At 37.8% G+C, this 26,858-nt stretch overlaps 1 protein-coding gene and 1 long non-coding RNA gene across 4 annotated transcripts in view; one reads left to right on the forward strand and one right to left on the reverse strand.

The window, feature by feature from the left end:
• Rap1b (RAP1B, member of RAS oncogene family) overlaps nucleotides 1-785 on the reverse strand; it is a 41,883-nt gene extending 41,098 nt beyond the window's left edge. For 2 of the 3 annotated variants that reach the window (XM_027924973.2, XM_027925109.2), the window contains exon 1: nucleotides 632-785. The gene's annotated coding sequence lies outside the window, so the exon portion shown is untranslated. Of the gene's footprint in view, nucleotides 1-622 lie in introns of all 3 variants that reach the window. The other variant, XM_027925040.3, reaches the window with a different exon arrangement.
• Nucleotides 1-25,551, forward strand: LOC139705182 (uncharacterized). The gene is made up of 3 exons (XR_011707058.1): nucleotides 1-124; nucleotides 25,273-25,332; nucleotides 25,454-25,551. It is a non-coding gene; the product is annotated as an uncharacterized lncRNA (long non-coding RNA).
• Nucleotides 25,552-26,858: the final 1,307 nt, after the last annotated feature.

The raw sequence follows: 26,858 nt of genomic DNA on the forward strand, positions 1-26,858 counted from the left end.
GCAACAAATGGAGCAAGCCAGCCCCGTTTCAGGCAAACTTTTTCCCTGTCAGGCTCGAGCCTGCAGGGCGCCGGGGAGTGGTTTCCCCCGAACGCTCCTCGCCCAGGCTCCGGGCTGGGGGAAGGTGGGTCTACGCAAAGGACAACTTTCTGGTTTCCGTTCTAACTTCCACCCACACCCGGGAGGGAACCCGGGCGGCCAGTAAGGGGGCTCCCGGGCGGGGAGTAAGTCTTCGGGGAAGCCGGCGGGGGAGGCGGGCAGCGGGAGAGGCTGCGACGGCCGCGGGCAGGAGGGAGCGGGCGGGAGGGGGGGGTCCTCGGGCTCTCACTTCCTCCGCCATATTTCAGACATTTGACCCCTTCCGCAAAGCGCGCCGTTCCCCCGCGGCTGTGGCGGCGGCGGCTGCGGATCCTTCTCGCTCACCCGGGAGGCAGCGCGTTGGTTGACCGAGCGCCGAGCCCTCGCGCCACCTGCCGCGCGCTGAAGGGACGCCGTGGCTGTCGCGGGGCCCCCGACCGCCCCGCCCGGCCCGCGCCGCACCCCACCCGCTCCCCTCAGCCGGCGCCGGGTCCCCGCCCCGCGCGGCCGCTGCGGCCGCTCCCCTCAGCGGCCACGCACGTACTCTGCGAACCTCTCACGCTGTCACCGGGTTCCCGTATCCAGCGTCGCCCCGCGCTCCCTCCGGGTCGCTGCTCTGGGCGCCACGGCGGTCCTGTCGCTGCCGCCGCCGCTCCGGCTGGTTTACACGCCTGACTCTGGGCGAGGTTTGGCGGTGTCGCCTTGACGTCAGGCGTTCAGCCTCGCTCTCGCTTCCGCCCGCGGGCGGGGCGCGCGGGTGCGCGGCCCGGGAAGGGGCGGGACTGGGGGGGCGGGTCCATTGAACAGAGGGGCGGGGTCTCCGAGTGCCGGTTCTCGCCCTTTGCGTGGAGCCGGCCTTTGGCCCCCTGGGAAAGCAGGCCCGGCACTTGGACCCCCTTAGCGGCTGGCTCTCAGTCTTGCTGTCCCTTCAACCTCGCCTCTGCCGGAGGGCTGGTGGGTGGAATCACGCGTCAGTTTCCCCTGAGCGCACCCTTCCCGACCCCAGCGAAAGCTCAGGGCTTAGAAAACCCCCCAGACCCTAAAGGTGCCTTAAACTAAAAACCAGTTACCAACGCCTTCAAACCGTTGGTTTTCACTAAGTTCCTTGTGCTGAGGACAGTAGCTTGAGAAGTAATCGGGGCTGTACAATTTCTACGCCTAGAGCTCCCTTGAAGGAGCCTAGGCCAGGACACAATCTTTTTTCTTGAAAAGGCCTTTCTCCTGAACTGACAAATATTTCATCCACTGGTGACTTAACCGTGGTGAACTCTTAACTTGCCAAACGCAGTTAACAAATCCATGATCTCCAAACTTGTACCCTGTGCCTAAATCAACAGTGCATGTGGAAGTGCTTTGAGACGCTTTAATGACTTTACGGATTTCCCATAGGTACGCCTATAATGTGACTTCAGGACACAAGAAAACACTTTCTGTTCCAAAAATGTCTCTTTCCAAACAGCACAGGAACTTACCAAGGGAACTTAGCCATATTTAGAGAAGAGATGAAGTAACTTATTGGAGGTTTTTTTTTTTTTTTTTTTTTTTTTTTTAAAGCTTTGATGGACAAAAAGATTCTGAGAATAAAATGCAGGGGAAAGTTGAAGATCATTGAAACCTAACTTTTGCTTAAGTTATGGTTTGCCTGCACATGCATGTAATCCCAGCAGCTAGAGGCTGAGGCAGGAGGATCACAAGTTTGAGGTCAGCCTCAGCAACTTAGCAAGTCCCTGTCTCAAAATTTAGAAAAATTAAAAAAGGATGAGGAATATAGCTCAGTGGTAGAGTGCTCCAGGGTTCAATCCCCAGTACTGAGAGAGAAAGGAAAAAAAAGATGTATATTTCTTATCTTTGTCACTGTTGGTACCTGACTTGATGCTTTTCACACAAACAGGCATTTAAGATATATTTGTTGAATTTCTGATCCCAATGTAGTGTGTAATGTTGGAGAACATAGAGCCATCCTTTAGCTCCACTACTTGTTAGCAGGTTATTCTTTGGCAAATTCTGTAACAATGTAGAATATTAGTTTTCTCATCTAGGATGTAATATTATAACATCTGCCTTACAGAATTGTTGTAAGATAAGGTATAGAAAATAGATCTCAATCCCTGGGACAAGAAGAAGCATAAAGTTAGTTTTCTGCCTTTTAGAAAAAGTGAATTAAAAGTGAACTCACCCATAACTATTGCTGTATTTAATCTGAAATAATACTTCCGATTTTTCATGCTGTATGATTCCTTAAAATTTTTACTTCAAATAACATCCATATTTCCTTAGTTTCATTTAAAAAATACACAAAAGTACAAATAAGTATATATATATATATTTTTAAGTCCCTAATTTATTTAAATTTTTTTTTAGATGTTGATGGACCTTTGTTTTATTCATTTATTTATATATAGTACTCAGAATCGAACCCAGTGCCTCACACATGCTAGGCAAGAACTTTACCACTGAGCTACAACCTCAGCTCCAATTTATTATTTTTTAATAAATATGCTAATTATTATCAGCATAAGCAAAATTTATACTATTTAACTTCCAAATAAATTTGGCTGCCAATAGCATTAATATTTTGTTTCATTCACAAGTGAACAACATTGAAATTGGAGCCTTTCAAGGTACTTTTCCTGGCTTTTCCCTCTGCGATGTACGTGTGCGGGTATGTGTGTCTGTGCATGTTACATGAGTATGTGTATATGTGTATAGGGTATGATATAGAATTATGATTCTGTACCTTTGCAAAAACCTGCTGGAATTAGGGGTTGAGAAGGATAAGAAGACTGCTTTTGGTATACAAAAGGAGAAAACAACATGGCTTAAATCCCCAGCTAGTTTCATTCTGTTTTCTTGGTCAAAAATTACATTCCAAACTCTGTGTAGTTATTTCATAAATTCTACCACTTAATCACACAGGAGACCAGGTAAGAGCACACTAGAAAATTGCTATTATGGGAAAACAACTCAGAACTCACACTCTCCTAAGGGTAGTTTGTGTACCTCTAAGATTTCTGTTTTGGGGAAACTATGTACTTATAGATAAGAAAAATGAAGTAGCTTGGCATATTTTGTACTCAACGTAATAAATGTTATAGCTGCTTATTTGTCTCAAGATACATTTTGAATTCTACCTGTACTCTATTTCAGCAGTTGTGAGCTTGACCACTGAACTTGCATATTAAATAAATGTGAGGATTCTGTAATTTTGTCAGCACTAATGTCTGTGATTTAAGGAATGGATTATAATTAAAAATTCCCCTCAAAAAACAGGAGGGAGAACTTCTTGATGTTAAATTGGGGTGAAAGGAGTGCCTAAGAGAAATGAAAGTCTCATGATGAAAGGAAATAAAGGATCCAAATATTTTTTTAAAATTCCCCTCTTAAGCCTTAGCTGAAAAAAACATAAAAATAAAAATGACATTCCCAGAGCCATCATGTAAATAAGCATTAAAAACAGGAAACCCTTGCAAAAACCAACTTCATGAAATTACCCTCATCATGAAATTTTCAAAAGCAATTTGAAGGGCTGGGTTGTAGAGTGTTTGCCATCCTGGAACTTTCTCATTAGATTGTAATTACCTTCAACACCCAGTTACCCCCAAGTCCTGTGTATGAATCATATACCTCAATAATTACCAAATTTCAAGAGATAGGTTTTAATGACCCATTATACAGATGAGAAAGTTAAAGCTTAGAAAGACTAAGTGCCCAAGGCTAGCTATATATAAATATGTGGCAGAGTTGAAATTTCTTTCTTTTAACTAGCATGAACATATTTTATTACATAAATGTAAAATGTATATAAGTAAAGTGAATATTATATCAGTTACCCAGATTTAATACCTGCTTATTACATGCCATTTTTATTTTTTTATGCTTCTATCCATTTCCTAAAATAGACCAACCCCCCTCCTTGCATATTTATTTTTTGGTGAGGTCATATGTACATGTCTTGAATTCATAGATATTAATGATACAGATTTTTTAATTGGTTTTAGTTTTTAAACACAATTCTTATTACACATATAGAACAATTTTTCATGTCTCTGTATATAAAGTATGTTCACACCAATTCATGTCTTCATACATGTACTTTGGATATTAATGTCCATCACATTCCTCTATCATTGCTAATCCCCTGCCCCCTCCCTTCTCCTCCCACCCCTCTGCCCTATCTAGAGTTTGTCAATTCCTCCCATGTGCCCTCCCCTACCCAACTATGAGTCAGTCACCTTATATCAGAGAAAACATTGGCCATTTGGTTTTTTTGGAATGGCTAACTTCACTTAGCATTATCTTCTCCAACTGCATCCATTTACCTGCAAATGCCATGATTTTATTCTTTTTTATTGCTGAGTAATATTCCATTGTGTATATATGCCACATTTTTTTAATCCATTCATCCACTGAAGGGCATTTAGGTTGGTTCCACAGTTTAGCTATTGTGAATTGTGCTGCTGTAAACATTGATGTGGCTGTGTCCCTGTAGTATGCTGTTTTTAAGTTTTTTGAGAATAGACTGAGGAGAGGGATACCTGGGTCAAATGGTGGTTCCATTCCCAGTTTTCCAAGGAATCTCCATACTGCTTTCCATATTTGCTGCACCAATTTGCAGTCCTACCAGCAATGTATGAGTGTGCCTTTTTCCTCGCATCCTCACCAACACTTATTGTTGTTTGTCTTCATAATAGTTGCTGTTCTGACTGGAGTGAGATGGTATCATAGAGTAGTTCTGATTTGTGTTTCCTTAATTGCTAGAGATAATGAACATTTTTTCATATATTGTTGATTGATTGAATATCCTCTTCTGAGAAGTGTCTGCTCATGTCCTTGGCCCATTTATTGATTGGGTTATTTGTTTGTTTGTTTGTTTGTTTTTTGGTGTTTAGCTTTCTGAGTTCTTTATATACTCTAGAAATTAGTGCTCCATCTGATGTGTGAGGGGTAAAAATTTGCTCCCAAGATGTAGGCTCTCTATTCACCTCAAAGATTGTTTCTTTTGCTGAGAAGAAACTTTCTAGTTTGAGTCCATCCCATTTATTGACTCTTGCTTTTAATCTTGCACTATATAAATTTCTATCTTGGTTTATCTGACTTCTTTTGACATCATGCTGCCCTCCTTCTTTATTCACACTATTCTTTTAGCCAGAAAAATTCTCTCTTCTTTTGTATTTACCTAAGTCTTTCTTCAAGACTCAATGATCTCTCCCTCTTTGAATTTCTGCAAAAATTGTTTATACCATCCATTTGGTCCTTATCATACATTGCTTAACTTGAATTACTTTTGGTTTTTCTCCATCTTCAGATCCTTGAGAACTGAAGCCACATCTTATTCTTTGTACTGATCATACCGTGAGCATTACGTATAAGAAATTAATGTTTGGGGGAGTCTTGATAATCTTGGTTAGATTCTCCATATTGATCATAGAGGATTCATGACCCATTGCAGTTATTTAATCTTTCTGAGTTTCTTTTTATTAATCTTTAAAGTGCACTAAACAATATAAGTAGGGCTTTTGAAAATTTCAAAATAGCAGGGCATAGTGGTGCATGTAATCCTGGAGACTCAGGAGGATCCAAAAGTTCAAAGCCAGTCTTAGCAACTTAGTGAGACCCTTAGCAACACAGCCAGAGAAAGCCATGTATAAAAACAGAAGTTGGGCTGGGAGTGTAGATTGGTCTTAGAGCACTTGCCTAGCATGCCCACAGGGTTGTACTGGCTCTGGAGGCAGAGTGCAAGCATTCTATTATGGACTCTACTCATCCTGAGGAATTATTTCTCGTGCCTCATTTTCCTCATTTGTAAATTAAGCACAATAACAGAACCTATGTTTGGGGTAAATAACACAAATAGAATGATATCCATTACAAAATAAGCACTTTAGCTATTAGCTATCATGTCTTAAACATTCTCAATAAATGTTGGTTCCTTATACATCCTCCAGCACAATTTACTTTGTGCAAACATGGTAACAATTAAATCTATGTTTGTTAAACTTTCACTTTGCTTTGCTTGTGACAGTCCTCAATTTAGGATTTGGTTGTATGTCAGTAGTTTATAACTTGAACATATTTATGCATTGGAAGTAATGCTTTAAAGTTTATAGCTCATGTGCATTAAAATGTGACTTACTCTGGTGAAGCTCAAAAAATAAGGTCTATTTTTTATCCATAAATGCTAAAATCAGTTTTAAAATTACTGTTTCTCTAGGCCTGTTATCGCCCAACTGAAAGTCCATCTCCTAGGGAGGCTGGGGCAGGAGGTTCATAAATTCAAGGCCAGCTTGGGCAACTCAGTGAGACCCTTCTCAAAACAGAATAAAAAGGGTTGGGGATGTAACTTAGTGGTAGAGTGCTTGTCTATCATGTGAGAGGCTCTATACTGCTAAAACAACAACAACCATAAAAATCCAAAAGTACCATTCCAATTGCTACTAATCAGCATTTATAACACCATTCTCTTAGTTTTTGCAGTACCTCACTCTTGTGCTTTTTCCTCCATTTTTTCTGGCCATTCCCCAATCTCTCTTTGGGCTATTCCTTTCTCTTCCTGACTTTAGGGATAGAGTCCCTCAGATTTCGATCCTGGCCCTTTTCTTGTATACTTTCATCTGGGCAATTATATAGTTGCTGCCAACTTTACATGGCATTTAAATACCAATGAATCATAGATCTCTATCTGCCATTCAGGCTTTCCTGCTGAGCTTCAGATGCCTAGAGCCAGTTGCCTCCTGGAAAGCTTTCTTTCCTTGGCCACCCTCCCCAAAGCTGCTCTTCCTCCAGGAATGCTCATATCAATAAATGGCACTCTACAAGAGAAATCCTGACACTTTCCTCTACCTTACAGCACACATCAAATTCTTCACTCAGCCCTATTGATTTTACTTTGTGAATCACTCAAATCTGGCCACTTTTCTACATTTCTATGGTTTGGTTGGTTTATGTACTTTCACTTTTGTCTCCCTTTCCATCCATGTTGGCACGTGCCTGTAATCCCAGCTATTTGGGAGTCTGAGGTAAGGGAATTAGAAGATCAAGTTCAGCTTGGGTAATTCAGTAAGACCTCATCTCAAAATAAATGAATAAAAAATATAATAGCAATGCCATTATTACATCCAAGAAAATTAAAAATGAATCCTTAACACGATCTAATATCCAGTCCATATTTAAAATTTTCTGTTTGTATCAAAGATGATTTTTTACTGTTTGTTTATTCAATTCACAAACCAAACGAGTCCAAACATTACATTTAATTGTTGTGTCTTAAATCTCTTTTAACCTCTAACAGCCCCTATTTTCTTTGTGAGTGAATGGTCATTTTCACTTTGTGTGTGTGTGTGTGTGTGTGTGTGTGTGTGTGTGTGATGTGTCTTTCCTTATTTTCCAACTTCTGTACAAATGGCACCACTTCAGGTCAATACCTTCATAAGCATTCTGTGACAGAAATCTTATGGCTTTTACATTACACATCTTTATAACTGGGAGACTAAGAAAGTAAAGCCCTCCCTCACATACATATATGTATTTTTTATTAAGCAAAAAAAAAAAAAAATGCAGTGGATGGATTCAAACCTATTTTTCACTGATCTCCAAATCCGGACAAGAAGTATAATTAGTTACTAAACAATTGCTACATGCTAGGAACTTCGTGTATTTGATTTTTTAAAAAATTCTTTGAGCTGAGAATTTTTATTCCAGTTTTCAGATTAAAAAACAGGTTGAGGGAGGCTAAATTAGAAATAGGAGGCCACAATGTCAGCCTGAGGCAGAAGCCCAGGGCTCTCTTTCTGAGAAACTCACGGTCTTTCCATCTGGTCACAGTATTGTAGAAATGAAGAATGTAATGAAGTATAAAAGATGGTTTAAGTAGGCGGAAAAACTACCAAAGCACAATTCAGGTACATGCTTTACCAGATTAAAAAAAAAAAAAAGAGTCCTATTTGTGTGTGTTGGGAGAGTAGACATTTTGGCTTAAGGTAAATATATTTGAGAAAAATAGTTACTCAGTGGGATTCTGATTAAAGCTTAACAAAACTTAGAAGTAGCCTTCTAAGGGCAGTATCTTTCATTGACCCGTTCTAACTGATGCTGTCCTTTTCTTTTTTTTTTTTTTTCTTGTTAAAATCCTGACTTTTAAAAATACTTTTATTTTTTGCTTTTTAAAATACTGACTTTAATATCACTAATGGTTTTATACATTTCCTTCCTGCTTTACAGTAGACCTCAGAACCACAGCTTTTTTCAATAGGGTCCTTTTCCTCTTTTGTCTTTATCTAAATTCTTCAGTAGTTGTCATGTCCTTAAAGCCTAAAAAACTCATGTCAAAAGAACATGTTAATCAATGAAGGGAAATTATGTTTAAATTGACCTGAAATTTTTTATCTGGTTCATAAGTCTGCCTACATGTACCTACATTTTCTTAAGTTGTGAGCCCAGTTTGCTCCTGCTGTTCTCCAAGACACTAGCTTAAGGTGACACAGAAGGATCTCCCTAGATATTTGCATATTTGTAATTGCTTCATACTGGCCAATAGAAAATCAAGACATGCATTTAAGACATCTTAATTAATGTATATATATCCAACAGACTTGAAAGCAGAGACTGGGACAGATATTTACCCTCCCACATTCTTAGTAACACTATTCACAATAGGCCAAAGTAGAAGCAGCCTAAGTGTCCAACAATGGGTGACTGGGTAAACAAGATGTGGTACACATACAATAGAATATTATTCACCTTAAAAAAAGAAGAAAAATCTGACACATGCTACAACATGGGTGAACTTTGAAATCATTATACTAAAGCAAGTGTTTTATTTTGTTAAGATGAAAATTTTCTGAAGAAAGATGGTGGTGATGGTTTCAAAACAATACGAATGTACTTAAGCCCATAGAACTATACATTTAAAATTGGTTAAGTTGGTAAATTTTATGTTACATGTATTTTGCACCACTTTAAAAATTTGGTTAAGAATTTGGGCTCTGGGTCAGAAAGCTTAAGTTCAAATTCTGACTCCATAACTTAGCTGTGAGAAACCACCTACTATTTCCATATCTTAAATATGAGTTTCTTTGCCTAAAAGGGGGGGATAAGAATAGTACACAGCTTGTTGGTGTGTGAGGCTTAAATGAAACAATCTATTAAAATCCTTTGCACACTGCCTTGCACATAGTACTCAATAAATGTTAGCTGCTGTGATTTTATCATTTACTTATATATAGATTCACTTTTTAGGCTTAGATTGGTAGATTTTCCCCATGGGTTTTTAGGAATTCAGTTCATATTTAGATTTCTTAATTACGTGGCTCCCTAGGGTGATTTCTGTATCCATGGTAGGTACAAAGCTAGTTGATCCTGAGTTACTGGTGAATGGCATAAAGTTCTGATGAGTTTGTGAAATTTGATGGAAAAAACAAAGGTTTTAGAATTATTACAAAATTACCCTTTTATGTTTGGGAAATGGAATTTTCAGTTGCTTTCTCTAAACTGTTCAAAATAAGTTGCAAGAAAAATAATATTAATATCTGATTATTCTGAAATTTCATAGTTTTTCAGTTGCTTGCTAGTATTTGCTACATACTCCAATAGGTATTATCCAAGTTGTAACCACAGGAAAATTTCCTCCAGTCTAGATCATGATTTTTAGAAAGCAGGCACTGAGTATGTATCTGCTGACTTGAATAATTACAGAACCATAATTGTGAAATGTCTTGATTTAATAATACCCAGAAGTATGATTTTTTTTTGTTATTTCAGAAGTCTTTTAATTAAGAATTCAAGTTCACATAGGCAAGAAGAATACTTGAACAAATCTAATCAGTTTAGTTATTTTGGTTTAAAAATAGCTATAAGACTTCTCTGATTTTATAAGTTTACATGTAATATAAGCATACATTTTATTTGAAGATTTGGATTTGTTTTGTCTTGAAGGACCTAATTAGAATGTAAATCTTATAAAATCTTTAAAAAATTTTACTGATCAGATAAAATATTGTGTCTATGTAATGTTTAAAATTAAGAAATGTGTAAAATTATGTGTTAAACAAAATTGAATTGTAGTTCTGAGAATATTCATATTTATGGAAATATTGTTCTGTAGTCAATCAACTTAAATAAGACACTTAAAACTCTGGGTTAACTTAAAGCCTTAGATTAACATAAAATCAAGATGATTAATAGATAGATAGTTTTTGGATACCTGAACAATTTTGGATAAGATAGACTGTTGAAACATTGGTTCAACTATATTTTAGAATATTTGACCTCTTTTTTACCTGGTTATAATTAGACAAAATAATTATTGCAACCAAGGTCACACCTGAAATGTCATCTATAAAAATAAATTTTATTTAATCATAATATATAATTTTTGAGAAAGGGGCTCACATTTCATGTTGCAGAGAGCCCTGCAAAGTATGTAGCTGCTGGTCTTATATGTACATGCATGTGTATGTGTGTGCATGGCTATATGTACTCACATGTATATATGTGTATACATATTATTATTAATATTATAGAGAAGCTATTCCTTTGGATTTGGTATCATGCATGATCCGAAGTATGATCCTTTATATATATATATGTATATATATATATATATATATATATATATATATATATATATATGATAGTGGAATGTATTATAATTCATATAACACATATAGAGCACATTTTTTCATATCTCTGGTTTTATATAAAGTATATTCACAGCAATTCATGTCTTCATACATGTACTTTGGATAATGATGTTCATCACATTCCACCATCGTTTCTCACCCCCTGTCCCCTCCCTTTCTCTCCCACTCCTCTACCCAGAAGTGTGATCCTTTTGAGAATCATTTTAAGTGAGTGAAACAATAAAGAGAACTGTAGGGTTGCCGTTTTGGGGAAAGGGTAAACCAAGTAACACAGGCAAATCAGTGTGCCAGCCTTTTTACAATTGAAACCCTCATCTCTTCAAGGTTGCCATTGTCATCAACTCTTTTTTTTTTTAATTAAATTTATTTATTAGTACTGGGGATTGAACCCTGGAGTGCCCTACTACTGAGCTACATCTGCAACTTTTTTTTATTTTTTGTATTTTGAGACAGGGTCTCACTAAGTCACCCTGGATGGCCTTGAATTTGCAGTCCTCCTGTTTCGCCTCCCAAATCCCTAGGATTACAGGTGTGTGTTTCTGTGCCTGGCCTTATCTGTGTTTTTGAGATATATATTTAGTTGTGGATGGGCAAAATACCTTTATTTTTTATTTGTTTTTATGTGATGCTGAGAATCGAACCCAGTTCTTCACATGTGCAAAGTAAATGCTCTTCCACTAAGCCACAACCTCAACCCTCATCTGTGTTTTAATGATGAGGAAACAGGCTCCGAACTGGCCCATGTGTGCAGTGAGCTTGGAATGTGTTGACTTGATTCCAAAGCTGGTGCTCCTTCTCTTAGATCACACACCCCAAACCAGAACTTCTTGCTACACTAGTTATTGTCACTGGAGCTAGCTAGCATCACTTTTGGAGCTGCTTCATGTTCTGATGTCACCCTTTGGAACTAGCTTCTATCTCTGATGGGATGTAGTCATGGCTCTTTGCTCTATAGCCTGCTTTCTGCTAAGGCATGAAGTTAGAGAATGTGAATACAGGCACAAAACAAGGGCTCTATTGCTGAGAAATATTCCATCTCCTCTCTTATCTAACCAGAAATGGCACTATTCAAGCCATTCTTGGTTTGGAAAATGAAAGTCTTCAGAAATGCATACAGCATTCTATGCTACCTGAGAGTGAGAAGCAGGGGCTGGGAGTCTCCTTTAGCTCTCTCATTAGCACAGGTTAATAAGCTAATTTCCTCGTGGAAGGCCTAGAAAGACTATCCCAGGGAAGACACTCCTGACAAGCAAGTGAGGCCCACAAGTCTGGACAGAGGTCCTGAAACCTGAGTAGTGATGGAGCAGGCTGTGGATCCTGTACAGATAGAATGAGAATCAGCCATGGATGCCTGTGGTAGTGATGTTTGTTGCAAGCAACAGAAACTGACCTGGGCTAACTTAAGTGGAATGGGAATGTATTAGAAGGACCATAGCGGTATCTCAAGGAATAATGATGGGTCCCTAGCCCATGGCTATCCAATGACTTGACTTGGCTCCCAATTCCAGTGTTTCCCAAGCTCCAGTGGGAGTGAGAATACCACCTGCTCAGCTTAAATTATTGTTCACTGTTGGCTCACTCAGCAGCTGCTATATGTAAGGAGAGGCAGAGAGGTCCAGGGGAAGTTCACATGTTAGAAACAGGAATCTCCCTGTAGCAGACAGTTCAGTTTCAGAGAATAGGGCTTGAGTGACACTGTATTAAATAGCTCCGACATACCCCTCAGAAACAGATCTTATTTGGGGAGTCATTCTGTGGGGGAGATTGCTTAGAGATGGTATAGCATATTGGTTAAAAGCACATGTCTTCAGGTTAGATTGCCTGAGCTCAGATCCCAGCCCTGTCATGTCCTGGGCAATTTCAGTATTCTGTGTGCCTGTTTGCTCACCTCCAGATTGCTGATGATAATGGTACTTACCACTTGAGAGCAGTAGGATTTAATGAATTAATACCAACAAAGTTCAAAACAGTGTCCAGCACACAGTATGCCCTTGATAAATAACTATTATCTGGCATTTGAGACATCATAATATAACCTAAAATCATCAATTGGGTCTGTCTTACTTAAAAAATACTCAGTGGTATCATTAAAGCAGAAGCAGGGAACCCAAGGGGAAGGAAGAGGGAAAGGAAAGGGGAAGAACAAGGGAACGAAGTTGACCAAATTATGCTATGCACATGTATAAATATGTCACAATGCATTCCACTTTTGTATATAACTATAATACACCAATGGAAAAAAATAAGTAAATAGAATGAAGACTGGTAGAGTGGAGGAAGCAGGTCAGGGTAAGGAAGGAAGAGAGGAAAGGGGAAAGAAAATACCCAGCGGTGATTTTCTTTTTCTTTCTTTCTTTTTTTTTTTTTTGGTGGTGGGGATTGAACCCAGGGCCTTGTGCATGCAGGCGAGGCAAGCACTCTATCAACTGAGCTATATCCCCAGCCCCACAGTGATTTGTTAAATATGTAATTTGTGATAGAAAGAGGTAAACAATCAGATAAATGTTTTGTTGTAAAATACCTATTTATTTAACTTAGGCAAAAATATTGATGCAACAATTTTTAAAAAAATATGGGTATGAAATTTTTAATAAAGGAAAATATAAATATAACACCCAAAGAACAATCAATAAAAGAAAAAACTGATTAATTTGACTTCATCAAATTAAAAATTTTGCTTTTCACAAGGTGCAAGAAAATGAAATGACAAGCCACAGTGTAAGAGAAAATATTTGTTAATTATATATCTGTTGAAAGACATATCCAGAAAAAACAAAAAACAAAAAACCCCACCATAGCTCAATAATAAGACAAAACAACTAAATAAAAATCAGGCAGAAGATATGAAAAGGATTTCCCCAAAGAAGCAGTATGAATGACTCAATAAACACATGAAAAGATGCTTAACATCCTTGATTTGGGAGACCATTTTTTACCAATTTAAAAATCACAAGGAGACACCACTCACTGACTAGAAACTCACTAGAAGGACTGTGATCCAAAACATTGACTTTATCAAGTATGGGAGACACAGAGAAATGGGAATGCACACACGGTAATGGTGGAGATGCAAAACAATGCAGCCACTTGGGCAAATGGTTTGGCAATATCTTAAGAAGCTAAACATAAATTTAGCATATGACCCAGCAATTCATTTCCTAGATACCTACCCAAAACAAACAAGGAAATATATGTTCACACAAAGACTTGTGTAAATATGTGCAGAGAACATTACTTACAATAGCTAAAAAATGGACATGATCCAAATGCATATTGACTAAACAATATGTACTGTTATACAATGGAATACTATTCAGCAGTAAAAAGAATTAATTAATCATATATACCCACTGTAGGTGAATCTCAAAAACAGCATTCAAAATAAAAGAATACAAACACAAAAGACTACATCTTGTGTGATCTTGTTTATATGAAATTTCTGGAAAAGAGAAAAATCTATAGACCGAAAGCAGAACAGTAATTACCTGGGGCTAGCGGTGAGATTGGGGAATGACTGCAAATGTGAGCAAGAGAAATTTTGGGGATGACAGAAAAGCTTGAAAATTGGATTGTAGTGATGGTGCAAAACTGCAAATCTACTAAAATCATTGAAGTATGCCCCTAATAAGTGAATTTTATGATATGCAAATTATACTTCAATAAAACTGTTTCTATCCTGTATTTAAGTCATTTTCACTTAGTTACCAGTAAAAACTATAGCCAGAAATAAGGAGGAAAAAAAAATCTTAGTCCAATGGTGTTTGCTGAACTTTTATTTCATAATTTTTTTTGCCTGGTCTCACTCTGTCTCCCACACTGATCCATCCTAGAGACTAACTTTCTTTATCAGGGTTGATAAGCCACACATAGACAATAGAGTCTAAGTAAGAGTATTCTACATTGAGACTTTGGTTAGAATCTTTATGAATTCTGTTTATTGGCTCTAGCTATTCCCATTCCAATTTGATATTTCACAGATCCAAGCATTACTAGAACGTGAGAAACCACTATTCAAGAGAAACTTGCCAGTGCTGATTTCTACAGCTGCCTGTTTTGTTTTGTTTTATTTTTGTGATACTGGGGTATTGAACCCAGAGGCACATTACCTTTTTATTTTGAGACAGGGTCTTGCTAAATTGACCAGGTTGGCTTGGAATTTAGGATCCTCCTTACTCCTGCCTCAGCCTCCTGGGTAGCTGGGATTACATGCAGATGCCACCATGCCCAGTTTATAGTTGCTGCTGATACCCAGGAATTTCTTTTCTCTGCTTTCAAGAAAAGGCATACTGTCCTAACCCTGACAGGAAGAAAACAACTTTCAGGTTGAGTCCCACATCAAAAGGACCTCTCCTGTTACCAAAAAAAAAAAATCATATTAAATGTTCCCCATGACTGCAGCCATCTGGGGGTTGTTTGTTTCATGCCAACACATTAATGAAAGGCCATTGGAAGGACCAACACTTATTCATTTACATATCTATCCATCCATCCACCTATCCACACATTCAACAATAACTTTTTGAGCACCTGCTCTGTACCATCCGCTGAGCTAAGTATTAATAATGCAGCAACAAGCAAGAAAGACATGGATCCCACCCTTACAGAATTTTAAGTCTTTTTCTGATGGCAGCAAAAGGTCAGCAGTGACATCGCACTTTTCTGCTTTTTAGTTTTTCTTGTGCCAACCTTGACTCCTCTAGTGATGGCACTGGTGACATCTCAAGTGACATTATGGTAGCTCTAATAGGAGAGGCAAAGAGCTCACAGATGCTGGTGGTAGTTTTGATTCATTGGCAATGATCACTCTGTTAAACTCCAAAGGGATGAGATTTGAAGCAGCTTCTTCTTTAAGGACAAGTGCAAAAGTCTCAGCGGAGGCCACAAGAATTTTGGAGGTGGTAGCAGTGGCTCTACATAGTCAGTGGTGCCTCCAGCACCTCTCAAAATTAAATAGTGAAGTCAAATGCAAGTTGAGTCTTTTAATGAAAAGTTATTTCATGTACTTGATTAGAAACACATTGTTCTGTATGTAGAACACTTTGGTACCATAATTTTCCAAGAAATGAGAATTCATTTGTTTCTTAAATATTTCATATTTCTGTGATTACACAGTAAATCAAGATTGCTTTTCAACTCTTGCAGTATTTTCAGCTCAGTGAGAGCTAAGCAATGACATTAAATAACATTGTTTGCAGAAAGGGAAATGTGTCCAGTTGAGACTCTAGGGAGAAAAGAAGACAGTAAGTAATTAGCCAATTTATATCTAAGACCAAAAATTGCAACTCCAACCTTTCCCTTTGAATGAAATAATAAAAAAGTATAAAAATGGAGCAGTACCTCCGGTAATTTGAGTGAGTTAAAATGTCCTAAGAACACTGTATTTGCTGTCTAGACTACATTGACTTGCAGGTATTGGAGGTAAGATTTACAGAATGCCACATACTGTGATGGAGTTAACTGCATTCATCACAAGGGACCATTATGATAGCCCTTTCCTCTTGCTTGCCTGGAGAATCCTAGCATTGAAAGCACTTCCTTTAAGGTTAGGGGGTCACAAAAACATGGCAGACATGCTCACTTATCCATTCCACTCCTCTTCACCACTGAGTCTTGGTATGGCCTTAGTATCCTTATCAGCTCAGCATTACAGGCCAGTTGGAATTAACAAAAATGAAACCTATTTGGCATGGTTGGATTAGGGAATTAAAACAGATACGTGGACTCTAAAGGCTACCTATAATGAAAGGCAAACATAGTACCTGAAAAGGAAGAGATTGCCTTGACCAATAGGAGGAGCTCCTTTTTATTTATTCATGCATTTAAAATAAGATTAGTAAGTGGTCTGGAAGAAACAGAAGAGAAAGAAATTTTGAGTTGGAGGAAGACAAGAATGATAGTGACCCAGTTTGGAACGGTGGTGGCTGTGGGGCGTGGCCAAGGGAAGCAACCATACGAAGAGTGGGAGATGAGGGAAAAAGCCAAACTTGGCATGTTTTACAACTCCCTGGGGTCATGATGTTACCTCTCAGCCTTTTTTCTTTTATTTTTAAACTATTTTTGGTGCATTATAGTTACACATAATTGTGGGATCTGTTGTTATATATTTGTATATACATACAGTATAATTTAATTGGGTCAATTTTATTCCTCAGTATCTCTCTCTCACCCCTCTCTCCATCTGTTATCCTTCCTCTACTTGTCTCTCTTATATTTTCATGAGATCCTCCCTACCATTTTTCCTTTTTTCCAACTTCTACATATTAGAGAAATCATACAACCCTCAACTATCTGAGTTTGGCTAATTTCTCTTAACATAATGGTCTCAAGTTCCATCCATTTTCCTACAAATGACATAATTTCATTCTTATTCATAGCTGAATAAATCTCCATTGTGTATGTATACCACATTTTCTTTATCCATTAATCTGTTGATGGACACCTAGGCTGGTTCCAAAATTTGGCTATTTGTGTCCACTCAGCCTTTTTCTTAGTGCTATCCCAAAGAGTTTGGGGGAGAATGACTCAGAATGGGAGCTGCTAACAGTGAGTCACTGCCACTTTCTGCATTATCTGGACTTTTCTGGAAGTCTTCCATCAAATACTGGTTAGGGCAGCCTGGATACCTTGTGATAACTGACAACATCTTGCTTGAGGCAAATGTGAGTAAAAACAGTCAAACAACCGTGGGCTGATCATTTCCAATGAAAACGGAAATAAAGCTTTCAGTGGCCTCAGAGGCTGTGAGGTTTGTGGCTTTATGTTGAATGGTCTGAAGTTATATGTGCAGCCAGCTAAATATGGGAACTTCCATTTAAAGTTTTCTGATAGAGTAACTTAATCAGGGGAATGATTTTTATTGTTTTATTTAATAGAAGGACAAAGACCACAAGGAAACTTTGCAAATTGCCACTCTCTTCCTTACCATGGGTCTTGGGCAAATCTTTTAGTTTTTTTTATTTCCATATTTGAAGGTAGAATGACTCATTTTTTAAAAAGAAAAATGAGGCTGGGGACATAGTTCAGCGGTAAAATGATTGCCTAGCATATGCAAAGCCCAGGCTACAATTCCCAACAACAACAAAAAAGAACAGAACTAAAAACAGTGAGCTGTTTAATAGTTTGAAGTATAAAAAATAATACACATGCACACCATCCATGGTCTATGTTTTAGAATTACTAAAAGCTCAACCACTATATTAACAATGAAAAAGTAAAACTTCCTTGGATATAAGTCAGAGTCTTTGGAGCCAGCTATGATATAGAGCAAGGAACAAGATGTTTTCAAATCAAATTCTTAGAACAAAGATGACAATGTGCAACTTTAACCTTTTGTTACTTTTGAAAACATTCACTCTTCTTTTGACTCTAAACTGAAAGAAGACCTGGAGAATTTTGTAGTGACAAGATAAAAATAAGCCAATCTTCTATAGCCCTCCTCCTTTCAGCAGGAGGATTCTAACCCAATTAACAAACTGATTTAAATGAAAATAAAACTGTGATCAGTTTTGTTTGCTTTCTCCTCCTCTTTGCTGTAAATCCCATTATAATTAGCAGTTTTAGTTTTTAATATCTACCGTTAGTCAAGACAATGAAATCAAGGATGTAGGCTGTGTAATTTGCCAGAACTTCTATTTTCTTCTTTGCTAACACAGCCCCCCATCCAATTAACTTCATATTTCTAGTGTTGCGTAGTCTAGAACATAAAGAATAAATTCAAGAGAGACCAGTAAGTAAGGAATTCTCTACATTTCTTCTTATTCACCTCAAACATGGAACAAACTAACCACATGTTTAGCTGCAACTCACCTTAAATTCACTTAGAACAAAGTCAAATAGAAATAAAAAACAATCATGTCACTGATATTTCATCCAAATTGTTTTTCAAAATTAAGAATTTTAAAAGCACAGTATAACCAAATTGTGGCTCTATCATCATTTCTATTGCATTAAGAGAATTTTTTTTAACCTAAGGGGCATTTTTAGCCTTCATTTAAAAGTAATCAAATTTAAATATGTGTTGAGGTTAAGAAAAAAGGTTTTACTTAAGAGAAAATGACACAGGAAGAGGACAGGCCAGCCTTTGGTGGGTAACTTCTGTCAGATCCTCTTGGTCTTGGATATGAGGACCTTACAGACCCTGGCCAGTGCATCATTTCCTTTAGTCTTCTGCTCCACAGTCTTCTCCAGCAGTAGATCCCCATCTGTGCTTTCAAGGCCACGGTCTCTTCCTGGGCCTTGCTCTGGAGTTGGGTGATATTGAAGAAGCAGAGAGCAGAAGGTAAAGGAACTAGACCTCTCCCTCTGGTAGGGTTATTTCTTCTAAGCACTAAAGAATTTAAATAATTTACCCTAACCTACATAGTAACTTAAATAGAAGGCTAAAACAAAGCCCCAAACTGGTGATTTCTAACTAGAAGGGGCATCCTTTGCCTTGTATGTACACCATCATATCATACTGCTTGTCTAATTTTCCATAAGCTTGCAGGCTCTCTTTCCAATTCTTTTATAAGCGATGCATTTTATTTCTGACAAAATCACTTACTTCTCATTCTCATTTGCAGAACTAGACTGGTTTGTTTTCAGAGTTAAGAATATATACCTGTATTTTAATATATGCCCTGAATATGTGAACAGCATATTCTTGTCTCAGATGTTTCATTTCTTTTTTATCTTATTTGATGGACACCTTTTCTAGAAATATTCTTCTTATTGATTTGGATATTCTTTTGGCTTATCTTGGAGTCTTTTTTCCTTCTTCCCATCCCTTCTTTCTTTCTCCTTCCTCCTATTTTTCCTTCCTTTTCCATTTTCTTCTCTTCCCTTTCCTACCTTTTCCTCTCTTTCCTTTCTTTTATTTATAGGATTTATATATTTTGATAAAAATCAAGTAACAAAAGAAAAAAATTTAATAAGAGTCTCAGATGTTTTAAATATTTTACCCTAAAATATGAATAACCCTGATTCATATTACTTACAAGCTCAAAAATCAAGTTCTTGGCTAAATTTCTTGATATTTAAAACAAGATAATAGAATAGTTTATTTATTGATTTATTATTTTATAGGGAATTGCTAGGTAAGTGTTCTACTACTGAACTCCCTCCCCAGCTCTTTTTTATTTTAATTTGAGACAAGGTCTTACTTATTGCCCAGGCTGGCCTGGAACGTGCCATCTTCCTGTCTCAGCCTCCTAAATCCTGGGATTACAGGTGTGGACCACCATGTCTGGCATCAATACTCTCTTGACCAACTGTCAGAAGAACATATTAGTGGTTAAAATCCCTTTCTCTCTCTCTCTCTCTCTCTCACACACACACACACACGTATTTGCTTGTAGCTCACTTGATAAATGATTGGCAATATTTTTAGTGAATACTCTAGGACATGCTATCTAAAACCGACCCTATTTAAAGCCTCTTTGGGTGAAGCAAGCCATTCTATACTGTCTAACATTCAAATACAATGTTCTGTTCAAAATGTATGACTTTTAAAGTGGGAAATTAAATTCACCTTAGTAAATAATGTGTTTACCTGTTTCTTATTACAAATCTCTTAAAACATTTATAGGTGTGAAAGAAATATATCTTTATCGAGTTTCTCTTTTGTGCTAGGAGTCTTTCTTTGAGTCACTGCCTAAAGATAGACTGTATTGCCATTCTCAACCTAAATGACCAGGACAAGTTACTTAATCTTGCTATATATTAATTTTATCATCTATAAAATGCGAATAATGACAGAACCTAGTTCATATGTAGTTGTGAAGATTAATCAGGTAATGTAATAAAATATTTATTATTTTATTTAGCATACTTCCTGTTTCCTAATCAGCATTCAATAAATGTCAGCTCTAATGAATTACAGTAGATGGGGTAGAGAGAGAAGATGGGAGGGGAGGGGAGGGGGGATAGTTGAGGATAGGAAAGGTAGCAGAATACAACAGTCACTAATATGGCATTATGTAAAAATGTGGATGTGTAACCGATGTGATTCTGCAATCTGTATTTGGGGTAAAATGGGAGTTCATAACCCACTTGAATCTAATGTATGAAATATGATATGTCAAGAGCTTTGTAATGTTTTGAACAACCAATAAAAAAAAGAGCAAATAAATAAATAAATAAATCCACCCCAATCCTCACCAAAAAAAAATAAAATAAAATAAATGTCAGCTCTTACTATTGGAGTTCTTTTTATTGTAGCTCTTTACTTAATGTCATCTCTTATTATTTTACCCAGTGAAGCAGATATCGTTAAATCTATTTAACCAATGAATAAACTCATAACTAGTAAAGTTTAGTAGCCAGATCCAAGTCACAGAGCTTTTCACCAGCAGAACTGATGTATGAACTTTATCTTTGCAGGTCCAAAGTCCATCTACCACATAATGCTGAATTCTCTCTCTGCGTATAGATTATAAGACATTATAGAATATTTCTATATGATTTTTGACTTTTAGGATAATAAAAAAATTGGATTTATTTGATATTCAGACAACAAATTAATTCCATTAAGAGGAATATTGGTAGCCAGCCATTTAAATTTTTTATTTTACAAGAAGCAAATGATTAAAAAAATCAATAGATAGGAAAATTATGTTGAAGGATAAATAGGAGAAAAAGGAAGAAGAGAGGGCAGATGAAATATACACACAACAGAGATGAATTCAAGGATGTATTTCAAATTTGGGGCAGATGTAAACTAATCTTTTACTCCATTTACATTACTCAAAATTATTTTGCAGATGTATTAATGTAATTTGAAGAACATAGGCTTTGGGGGTATTGACATCAGTATGGTAAAGAGAACTGTAATTCTCACGTTCATTTAAACATTGTTCATAATAGCCAAGGTGTGAAAACAACCTTGTTAAACATCTTGGGTGATGGGTAAAGAAAATGTGGCCAGCATATGCAGTGGATTACTATTCAGCCTTGAAAATAAGGAAGTTATCTTTGACAATAGTATGGATGAATCTGGGGGATGTTATGTTAAGTGAAATAAACCAGACAAGAAAGACAAGTATCGTACCATATAATTTCATTTAATATGCAGAGTCTAAAATGTCAATCTCATGAAAGTTTAGGGTAGAATGGTAATTACTAGAGGCTGGGGGAGGAGGATGGATGGGAAAAGGGAACATGTTGATCAAAGGGTACAAAATTTCAGTTATAAAAATTAGTAGTCTATTGCACAGAATGGTGATTATAATAAATAATGATGCACTCTACATTTAAAAAATCACAGAGAGAGTAGATTTTAAATACTTTTACCACAAAAGGACAGCAGAACTGATGTATGTAGGGTGGATTTGTTAATTAACTGAATAATTTTATAATGTAAACATATATCAACACATCTCACTAAGCAGGATATTGTGGTGCATGCCTGTAAGCTCAGCTTCTCAGGAATCTAAGGCAGGAAGATCACAAGTTCTAGGCTAGCCTGGGAAATTTAGTAAGACAATATCTCTAAAAGAAAATTTAAAAAGATCAGGACTGTAGCTCAGTGATAGAACACTTGCCCAGCATGTGCAGGGCCCTGGGTTTGATCCCTAGTACCACAAAAAGCAAAACAAACCATGTCACATTTTCCCCATAGAGATATAGTATCTAAAATCATTATTTGTTAATTAAAAATACAATTTAGAAAAAGAACACAGACTTTGGAATCAGAGAGGTGGGCTGTCTAAATTCCAACTCTGCTACATTTGGGAGTCCTGAGGTTCAGTTTTCCTAAAAAACTGTAATATCAGGATAACAGTATCTACTTCAAAGGTTCGTTGAAAAGATTAAATGATTTTATGCTCTTTTATTGATGAGTAATATTCCATTGTGTATATATGCCACTTTTAAAAAAATATTTTTGGCTATAGATGAACACAATATCTTTATTTATTTTTTATGTGGTGCTGAGAATTGAGCCCAGTGCCTCACACATGCTAGGCAAGAGCTCTACCACTGAGTCACAACTCCAGCCCCACACTTTTTTTTTTATCCATTCATCTACTGAAGGGCATCTAGGTTGGTTCCACAGTTTAGCTATTGTGAATTGTGCTGCTATAAACACTGATTTGGCTGTGTCCCTGTAGTATGCTCTTTTTAAGTTCTTTGGGTATAGAACGAGGAGAGGGATAGTTGGGTCAAATGGTGGTTCCATTCCCAGTTTTCCAAGGAATCTCCATACTGTTTTCCATATTGGCTGCACCAATTTGCAGTCCCACTAGCACAGAACCAACCTAGATGCCCTTGAGTAGGTGAATGGATAAAAAAATGTTTTATATATATATATACACACACACACACACACACATACGTACACACACATATACACACAATGGAATATTATTCAGCAATAAAAGAGAATAAAATCATGGCATTTGCAGGTAAGTGGATGGCACTGGAGAAGATAATGCTAAGTGAAGTTAGCCAATCCCCAAAAAACAATGCCAAATGCTTTCTCTGATATAAGGAGACAGATTCATAGTCGGGTAGGAAGGGGAAGCATGGGAGGAATAGATGAACTCTAGATAGAGCAGAGGAGTGGGAGGGGAAGGGAGGGGCCAGGGAGTTAGCAAGGATGGTGGAATGTGATGGACATCATTATCCAAAGTACATGTATGAAGACACGAATTGGTGTGAGTATACTTTATATACAACCAGAGATATGAAAAATTGTGCTGTATATGTGTAATAAGAATTGAAATGCATTCTGCTGTCATTTATTTTTTAAAAATCAATTTAAAAAATTAAAAAAGAGAAAGATTAAATGAGACTATGATGTGAAATACCTGGGAATGTGCCTAGAACAGACATGATGACCAGTGAATGGTAGGTTAGCATAACAAAGCATGGCTAGTTTTGTAATAAAATTTTTGGAAATTGTATAAGTTTCTTAAGCATTTTCTTCATAATGTTCAAGAACCCTCAGTATTACTGTAATCATAACACTGTGGAATTTTAGAAATGGATGATAAATTAGAGAGCTTTCTAGTTCTATGACTTCATCTTATGTTCCAGGAAGCAGAGACTCAAAAAGACTAAGGGAATTGCCCGCAATCACACAGCTAATTATAATCAGAGTTGGGACTAGAAACTGACCTCTTAATTAATGATTCCACTAATTTTTAAAAAGTTGTGCATGAATGATTGGACTACTTTAGCAATAAATTATGAAATATGATTATGTGTGAGTAATTTAGGATTCCAATCAAAGAACACTTAGAATAAAGTTAGACATGTATTTGATGGTAGCCATAATTATTATTGTGCTGCATGACAAGACACAAATGGTAAGTAGTTCATATTAACTAGTGTCACTGTGAGTATTTTGTATAACCAAGCCAAAAAAAGGGAGAAATACACTGAAGAAGAACAGGAAGTTGGTCCTTTTTTCTTTCTTTCTTCCTTCCTCCCTTCTACCCTCCCTCCCTCTCTCCCTTCTTTCCTTCCTGGGATTGAACACAGGGGTACTTAATCACAGGGATTGAACACAGGGGTACTTAACCACTAAGCCACATCCCTTACCTTTTTTTATATTTTATTTTGAGACAGACAGGGTCTCACTAAATTGCTTAGGTCCTCATCAAATTGCTGAGGCTGGCTTTGAACTTGTGATCTTCCTGCCTCAGCCTCCTGAGGAGTTTATATTACAGGCATGTACCTGAGGTTCTCTTTTAAAGATCATGGATCTGCTACACACTGGTATGGGTAAGGGAAGGTAGCTGTGTTTTTCTGGCAGAAGACAGGGAGCCATGGCAATAGGTACTTACTGCTCATCTTCTTTCCTGACTAATGGAGGAGTCAGCTGGCATTTTTCTATCAACTTATTGCTTGGATAGGGCAGTGTCAGCTATCAGAATCCAGTCCTTAGCAGATAATGCCAGAGGTGACACCAAGAGCAGAGCGAAACACTAGCTTTGCTTATAGCAAAACTGACCTGCGTTTTTCATTACCACTACATTCTGATTCCTAATCCTTTGTGGTCATAGCACTGATACATTGAGGGCCTCAAAGACACTAGTTCATGGAATGCCCCTCATCGTAGCCAAGAAGGGAGTTCGACTACATAATTACCCCTGTGGTCTTTGGAGAAAACCCAGCGGTTTCTGATTTCTTCCTCCTTTGCTCCAGCAGGAGAGGGTGAGAGATCTCTTTTTCTAGGCTCCTTCAGGACTAGCTTAAAGATGTGATGGAGGGAAAGGTTTTGGCTCAAATATTTTTTTTTTTTTCCATAGCACATGGTTCCTGTCAGGTATTCATCTGGAGGATTCCTTGAAGAAGGAAATTTTTCATTTACACTTGGTACAGATTAGTTTAACCAAATTGCTCTTCTAAGACTTAAAGTGAAGGAAAGGGAGTTCTTAGGAGAGATGGGGAGTAAGGGATGAGATTATAAAGAGGTACAATATAGTAGTGGGAACTTTAGGGACCTCTTTTATTGAGATTCTCTGTTGGGGAACTTTAGTTACCTAGACAGGGATGGGAGAGAAAATGTGCCATGAGGAGGGGAGGTGAAAATGCAAGGGGAGCTAAGATTCTTTTTCTCATTTTCTGAACCCAGGGCCTGTTGCAGGGGAGGCAAGCACTCTATTACTGAGCTATATCCCTAATCCAAGGGGAGGTAAGTCTTAAAAAAAACTTCATGTGCAGCACAAAATATTTCTAGGACCTCTCTGTCCTTACTTCTTTTCCTACTATTTCTCAAAAAAAAATATTGATATTTAAATCTGGTTGGGTCTCAGATATGCTTTACTCCTGGAGGGGCAAGACTGCACCACACAGTAACTGGGGATGATCTATACAAACATCTTTGCGGAGACAGCCTAGGACCAACACTGGGCAGTGGGTGAGTATGTTTTTTACAGTAAGTGTGAAAATAGTTTCTGCCCCTGTCTGGGTGGAGTTGAACTGGAACTTCATTACCTGTGACATTCCCTCCTTTTCTGGGCTGTTAGGTCTAATTGGTACTTACACTTATTGATAGGTCTACCTTCTTCAGTCAGGTCACCCAGTCATTGTATGTGAATTTCAGTGGGAGGTGGCAGTGGTGGGGGTTGGCATTCATTCTGGTTCTACACTCTGGGCCTCTTCTTGAGTATTGTGGCAAGTATGGCTTTCTTACAGCTGTCATTACTCTCTAAGCTACCCATTTGTTCCTGTTGCTCAGGCGACCATTTTTAATGTTGTTTTTCCTGACTCCACCAGTGATATTGCCAGCATGAATGCCCTGGCTCAACTGCTCCTGCTCAGGTGATCTGGAGTTAAAAGAAAGCTTTTTTTTTTTTTTTGTACTGGGGATTGAACTAAGGGCCTTGTGAATCCTAGGTAAGCACTCTACCACTGAACTCCATCCCCAGCTCTTTTCACTTTGAGACAGTTTCTAAGTTGCCCAGATTGCCCTCAAATTTGGAATCCTCTTGCCTCAGCCTCCCAAGTAGCTGGGATTACAGCTGTGTACCACTGCAACCTGCATCAAAGAGATATGATGACGGCTCTTTCTATTACCCTTGGCTAGTCTAACTTTTTGCCAGGATGCTGGGGATTGAGCGTAGTGCCTTGCACATGTTTAGCATATGTTCTTCCAACCCCATAGCTTAGGTTTTAGGTGGTGAGTGGAGTAGGTTTTTGAGCTGAACTGACTTGAGTTTGAATCCTAGCTTTTCTACTTAACAACCCTTTGACCTTGGGCAAATTACTTAAAATCTGGGACTTTGCTTCTTATAACTTCGAGACCATATTGCCTCTCTTATAAGATTATTAGAAGAAATGGAGGTATTTTATGAAAGATACTTGGCATGTAGTAAGCACTTAGGTAATGGTAAGATGGAAGTCAAGTGCAGTGGTACATGCCTATGATCCCAGCTGCTCAGGAGGCTAAGACAGGAGGATTGCGAGTTTGAGCCCCACCTGGGCAACACAGAGGAAGAGGAGGAGGAGGAAGAGGAGGAGGAGGAAGAGGAGGAGGAGGAGGAGGAGGAGGAAGAGGGGAAGAAGAGGAAAAGAAAAAAGAGAAAGAAAATTCAATAATCCAATATTTTGCTCATTACTTATATGGCCACCATTCTTTTGGTTAACATGAGATTGCTAGCTCAGAATTTCTCAGGGGTGTGGAAACTAGGACACCTCTCATGACCTTATTATAGTTGA

The sequence above is a fragment of the Marmota flaviventris genome, chromosome 3 (genome assembly GCF_047511675.1).
Source record: "Marmota flaviventris isolate mMarFla1 chromosome 3, mMarFla1.hap1, whole genome shotgun sequence".
NCBI classification, from domain to species: Eukaryota; Metazoa; Chordata; class Mammalia; order Rodentia; family Sciuridae; genus Marmota; species Marmota flaviventris.